We start from the raw sequence: 7,065 nt of genomic DNA on the forward strand, positions 1-7,065 counted from the left end.
AATGATATGGTTAATGATGATTTTGGCGTACAGTCTGGGTTTGAACCTGGGCAAAATTTTGAGGAACCTCCTAATGAAGAAGCAATGCGCTTCCATCAGGAATTAGAAGAGGCTAGTCGTCCACTTTAGGTAGGAAGTCAGCATTCTAAGTTGTCTGTTGCAGTTAGAATGATTAACATCAAATCAGATTGGATTGTTGCTGAAGCTGCTGTGGACTCAATGATTAAGCTTGTAGGGGAACTAGTTAGTCCGGAATTTGACATACCTAAGAGTTACTATGAAGCAAAGAGATTGTGTTAAAACTAGTTAATGGTACTTTTGGTTGGACATTTAAATATTTCTGAACTTTGAAAGTCTATTTAGATCGTATTTGATGTGTTTAGATAGTGTTTGATGTGTTTTATTATTACTTAGGGTGATTTTATACGTTGTAGCTCTTTTAGAATTGATTTGGAGCATTTTAATGCTAGTTTTGAGCTGCTTTGGTATTGGTTTCTGTGCAGGTGTGGCTGCAGAAAATGCAGGAATTGAATGCAGGAAATTTTCCAGAAAACCGACGGAAAACCGACTCAGTCCGTCGGTTTTCTGGAAAATATTTCTGAAATTTTATGAAAAAACCGACGCACTGTGTTGGTTTTGTATTTAAAATAAAAAACCGACGCACGACGTTGGTTTTTCCATAAAATATATATTATTTTTATATAACATAATAAATCAGAAATTAAAAAAATCGACTCTGTCCGTCGGTTTTTTTTTTTTTTTTTTAAATTATTGTATAAATCCCGACGGACCACGTAACCGACGCTGTCCGTCGGAAAAAACCGACGTGGTCCGACGGTTTTCAAAAAGAGAGGCTATGTAAACCGACGGACCGTAAAGGGTCGGTTTCCCTTCGGTTTCATTGAAAAAACCGACGCAGTCCGTTGGTTTTCGTCGTCGATTTTTCCTCTTTTTTTAGTAGTGATAGTGCAACGCTCAGGGAAGGATTAGTCACTCCTTACCCAAATGATATCCTACCCTTTTCCCAAGCCTACATTACAAATCCATAACAAGCCCTACGTGATCCTATGCCAAGGGTTCTCACATTAGTGGATACTTACATGACGGCCAAGCTTATGGTATCGCAATTGCATGCATTGAACATCTTTCTGAGTATGAGTGTACTTTTTTAGACGTCCCAGAGTTAAAAAAAATACTGAAATATGTGTGATAAAAGGACTTTCTTTCTAGTGAGGGCACTTGAAACATGAGGATAGGTATAGTTCAAAACTTTTACTTGAAACTAGACGAACAAATCTTGTCGATACTTAGGTATGTTTGAGGTACCACTTGAAGCTGTAGGAATTATCCCGAAGTCAATCTCGGTTAGCTGGGAAGAAAGTGATAGAATTGTTATGCACAAAACTAATTGTTGGTACTAACTGAAGTCAAGACGTGATTCTCTTCACTTCTTCATTTTCCAATATTCTTTACAACAAAAACAATTAAAAATGCATCAAAAAACAAATTATACCACCTTCTAATGTGGGTATTTTAATTCCAGTTCAGGCGCCCACCTTCTAATGCGGGTATTTTAAATTTAAGTTCAAGCACCCACCTCATAATGCGGGTATTTTAATTTTAGTCAGGCGCCCACCTTCTAATGCGGGTATTTAAATTTCAGTCAGACACCCACCTCCTAATGCGGGTATTTTAATTTCAGTTAGGCGCCCACCTCCTAATGTGGGTATTTTAATTCCAGTTCAGGCGCCCACCTTCTAATGCGGGTATTTTAATTTCAGTCAGGCGCCCACCTTCTCATGAGAGTATTTTAATTTCAGTCAGGCGCCCACCTCCTAATGCGAGTATTTCATTTCAAGTACATTTTTACGCGGGTATTTAATTTTTCAGTCAGGCGCCCACCTTATAATGCGGGTATCTTAATTTCAGTCAAGGCGCCCACCTTCCAATGCGGGTATTTTAAATTTCAGTTCAGGCACCCACCTTCTAATGCAGGTATTTTAATTTCATTCAAGGCGCCCACCTTGTAATGCGGGTATAATTTTAGTCAGGCGCCCACCTTCTAATGCAGATATTTTAAATTTCAGTTCAGGCGCCCACCTTCTAATGCGGGTATTTTAAATTTCAGTTCAGGCGCCCACCTTCTAATGCGGGTACTTTAAATTTCAGTTCAGGCGCCCACCTACTAATGCGGGTATTTTAAATTTCAGTTCAGGCGCCCACCTTCTAATGCGGGTATTTTAATTTCAGTCAGGAGGCCACCTTCTAATGCGGGTATTTCAATTCTAGTTCAGACACCCACCTCCTAATGTAGGTATTTTAATTTCAGTCAGGCACCCACCTTCTAATGTGGGTATTTTACTTTCAGTTAGGCACTCACCTTCAAATACGGGTATTCCATTTCAAAGCTCTGGCACACAAAGCAGAGTATGCATTAGGATCTCGGCACACAACACGAGACTTCATTTCATTTGAAGGCTCTGGCACACAAACCGGAGTATGGATCAAGGTCCTCACACACAATCCAGAACCCCTCTACATTCAAATCTTTGGCACACAACCTGATGTTTTCATCAGGGTCCCGACATACAACTTTGTAGTCCATTTCAATCCATGGCTCTGAGTTCGGCCGCCCCTCTAGCACTGAATCATTATTCTCCCCAACAAGTTTTCCCGAACTACAATTGGTCTGACTCCCATCTCAGGGATATGTAGGGAGCTCAAATTCAGCACGACCGTTCTCCGTCCTACACTTGCTAGGACCATTCTAACAACACTGGGGCAAAGTTTTGATCGGACGATCAAAATTTGCCACAACATCCATTAGTTACCACATTTCGAACTACATTGACCTGATTCTCGTGATTGACGAGATATGTAGAAAGCTCTATGCAGAGTTCGGTCATATAGGGGCGAGAATCATTCTTTCCCCAGCAAGTATACAATCTTGCACCCTCCCAGCGTCTCGTAGCTCGGCACTGGGCCAATTTTGGAAGCGACGACGTGGGTACGCGAATCTTTTTTGGCCCTGAACAATCCTTCCCTTTTATCATTTTTCTTTCTATCACAACCCTGCCGACGGATGGAGAGCATTGTAAAAGCTCTATCAACGTCTGGTTTTTTTCTCCGTACATATCCTTTTGGTAATTCTTTTCCGAGCCAAAATAGGCTATACGTCAACGTCTTCGTCCGAAACCTCTTTCATCGTCTCCGGTCGAAGAGGGACAAGCTGTTAACACCTAATTTTGGCTCGACGTGCTTAAAATTAACATTTTGGGGGGCCCTGATTCGTTAAAGAGTGTGAAATACATTTTTTTGCACATTTTTACATTTTTCGACAATTTATTGATTATTATCCTTATTTTAGAAATTTTATCAATTTATTGTCATTTTTTCAAGAATCATCATTTTGTACATGTACAGTGTAATACTACCATTTTGTGCAATTAATAATGGTCTCTTTATTTTATAGCAATACATTTTCATATCTTATACATTAATAATTACATTTTTATACTTACACATGTATTAATTAACTATATTTTAGTACAGTCCGACAGTGCAGAGAAAATCGGAGCAATTAATTCTTAAACACAAAGCAAAAATTCGATCAAGTCAAGGTCTCATCACCTTTTAAAAAGTTGACATTTGAGGTGATAGGTTGGGTTCTTAATCCATTGGTTAATGTATCTTTACACAAGGGTTAAAAGGGGTAAGGGGACAAAGGGACAAGGGAGGGAGTTCCTTTATTTTTTGGACAAAAAAGGGTATTCATTGATATTATAAGAAAAGGTGGGGGTTAAATTTTATTTTACACGCACACACTACTACACTTGGCACATTTCAGAATTTTTTTTCTTAAAACCTAAAACATCATCTCCTCCTCTCCTCCACTTCACAAAACCGCCTCCGCCGCCTCTCCACGCCGGAGTTCCGAGCTCCGGTGAACGCCAACCACACCACTGCCCTTCATCTTCCTCACCACACCCCACTTCACTCACCACTTCGTCTCCCTCTCTCTCTCACCCACTGCCCGCTCCGGCGAACTCACGACGCCGGAGCAGTTGACTGCGCCACCACCCACCAGTCGCTGCTCCCCGTCCCCTTTTCCCTTGTTCTCCGAGCTTCAACAACAACGAACAATCAACTCACACCCCTCGTCTTCTTCGATACTCCGGCGAGGAGCTTCTAGCTCCAGTGAGCCGGAGCAGCCAACAACAGCCACCACCGCAACACCACTGTCCTTCCGTCACACCCCTCTCCACTGCTAGCTTCCTCAAAAACAACCCCACCCACCATGCATGACCCCCACTGCCCAGCTCCGGTGAACCCACGACGCTGGAAAAATTAATGACAACACCACCATTGTACAACCTCTCCCGCTGCTCTCTCTCATCTCCCTCTGTTCCGCTGTTATCACCGGAAAACATATTGTTCTGCTCCGTTTTTGCTTGCTTTACGGCTTATCCCGCTTGTTTTAATTTTTGTGATTTGATTGCTTCTGGCTAGAGTTGCCATTTTCCGGTTGCCTAAGTCTGTTTACATTATTATTGTTAACTGGCCCATTTGATCATTGATTTGTCTGCGTATTTAACTGATCTCCGTGTTTATATTTTGATTGTTGTTGCTTGTATATTAATATTGCACTGTTTGAATTTTTTTTGGCAACCCCGACTGATTTTCCTTTATTACTACTGCTGCTACTCGGATTTTCTGCTACTGTTGTTATTATTGGACTATTTCTTAAATTATATTTGCTAAATAATGCTGGTTTTGTGCCCGAAAAATACTACTCTGGTGGTCATTGTTATTGTGTTTAATCTTTCTCGGCCGACTAGCTAGGAGCTCGCTGCCCGGGAATGTTGTTGACATTGTTATTCCTTTTATCGATTTTGTTAGAATAATTTGGGCGAATACTAAACCCAAATGGCCGATGAAGAAATTTTCGTCGATTTCCAAAGCCTCCCATGTACAAAAGACAGGTTTTTTATTTTAATTATATTCATTATTTCTTTAATTCATTAGATAGTTATTTATTCTCTTACTAACACTTTTACTAAGTGTTTATACAGGTTCCCGGAGATACATCCGAGGACGACACTCGGAAGGAACCCAAAGACTTCATTGAATCACTGTTTGTATTTATTTTTCGCATTTTTTTTATATAACTGTACAAAACATAAACTCATCGCATAGTGGAAACTTTATTTTTGGAATGACGGGTTGATATACTTATTTACTTGTCGCCTTGTTTGTTAGACATAAAATTGTCATTCGCTTTAAGCAAGACTTAGGCCGTCAATACTTTCATAATTGTATTAAATTGACTTGGTATAAATACTTTGTTAAATAAATTCACACTTTTGACGTTTAGGCAATAAATACTAGTCCATCCTTTATTTTATATTATTTATACACTATTAATACAAATTACATTTTATAATGTTTCATGTACACTAATACATGTTTTAATTAAGTTAAATTCACATTTTGACGCTAGGCAAATATTAAGTCTTCTATTCACAAATCTTTTATTCTTTAGAGGCATTACACATTTTCACTCATTTTTTTTATCCACAATCTCTTATACTTATTTTTTATCAATACTTTTTACAATTATTTTGTTCCTTATTCTTTTGATAGGATATTCATTAAACAAACACTCTGTTTAACTAAACGATAGAAACAAGTCAAATAAACTTCACTTTTCTGAATAATTTCGTTATATAAAATCTTTACACCAATGAATATTCATAAATTATTTTTACATTCTTTATGCACTAATATACCTAGTTATACAATTCTTTAGATATTTTATGTTTGATATACACTCTTTTATACTTGAAATACATTCTTTATATGTTTCATATACATACATTCTTTTTTTTTTACATGGACATTTTTTATATACTTGATATATCTATACTTTTATATTTTTTATACATCTTTTATATAGTTGTATATATTATTTACACCAACTGATATATCTTTTGTGGCAATAGATATATACTCATTTTACTAGCAAATATACTACTATCGAACGAGGTATGTTTTATTTACAATCCTTTATACATTCCTATCGATATACATTCTTTATAAATACTTGATACTTGATATACATACATTTTTTATACTCTGTATATACTTAGTACATTATCACCTAGTGTAGCTTTTCATGAAGTCATAACATTTTGAAAACAGGTAATAATAATGATAAACAGATAGATAATCCCCCTCTAGTGTTCAGTTAAACTAAGTTTAAGGACTGTCTTCGGACAGACTCTGAGGGATGCTTAATACCATTCCCCTTGAAGTAAATAAAACCCTTATCTAGAATCTTATAGGTTTCGTGGACTAAAATGGAGTAGACACACAAATACATATAGGTTTCCTGATTTTCCTAAAAAAATAAGGTGGTGACTCTAACCCTTTTAAAACCAGTTAGAATAACCGGGAAGTTGCAAACTATCTTGGACCCGTTCAAAATAGGGCGTAACAATTACAAAGGAGAAATATTGTCCTTGAGTGCCTGGTATTTCATTTACATGGATTAAAATGATAAAATTTCTTGAATTCTACTGTCCTACTGTAATGTGTAAAAAGTGTGCTGGGATTTTCCTCCACCTGGATGGTATAGTTCAGTTGGTGCTTGCATTCGAAACAGGGATGGGAATTTTGATTTGCTAAATCCATGGAAATACATGAGACTATAATATTGAAGCTAAAGGTACTGCCAATTAAGGAAACATTCATATACTATGTGGAAAACAGTATACAACATGTGCTCATGGAAGCTGACTCTTTGGTATCGAAAAAAGATTTTCGATGGGATATGAAGGTTTCATAAGGTATTGCCATAGTGATCAAGACCGTCTTGAAGCTGTGAGAGAGTTGGCGAGTCGATTTGGTACAAACATGTTGGTGTGGTTTTATATATCTACCCTCTTTGTGGTTTTATATATCTACCCTCTTTAACTTTCAACAACTATGAACACCGTAAGAGAAAAGAATAGATTGATAACGTTGAGATCGATACAAGGAAATAGTGGCCTTGACGTACTCATC

The sequence above is a fragment of the Lycium barbarum genome, chromosome 3 (genome assembly GCF_019175385.1).
Source record: "Lycium barbarum isolate Lr01 chromosome 3, ASM1917538v2, whole genome shotgun sequence".
Classification (NCBI taxonomy): domain Eukaryota; kingdom Viridiplantae; phylum Streptophyta; class Magnoliopsida; order Solanales; family Solanaceae; genus Lycium; species Lycium barbarum.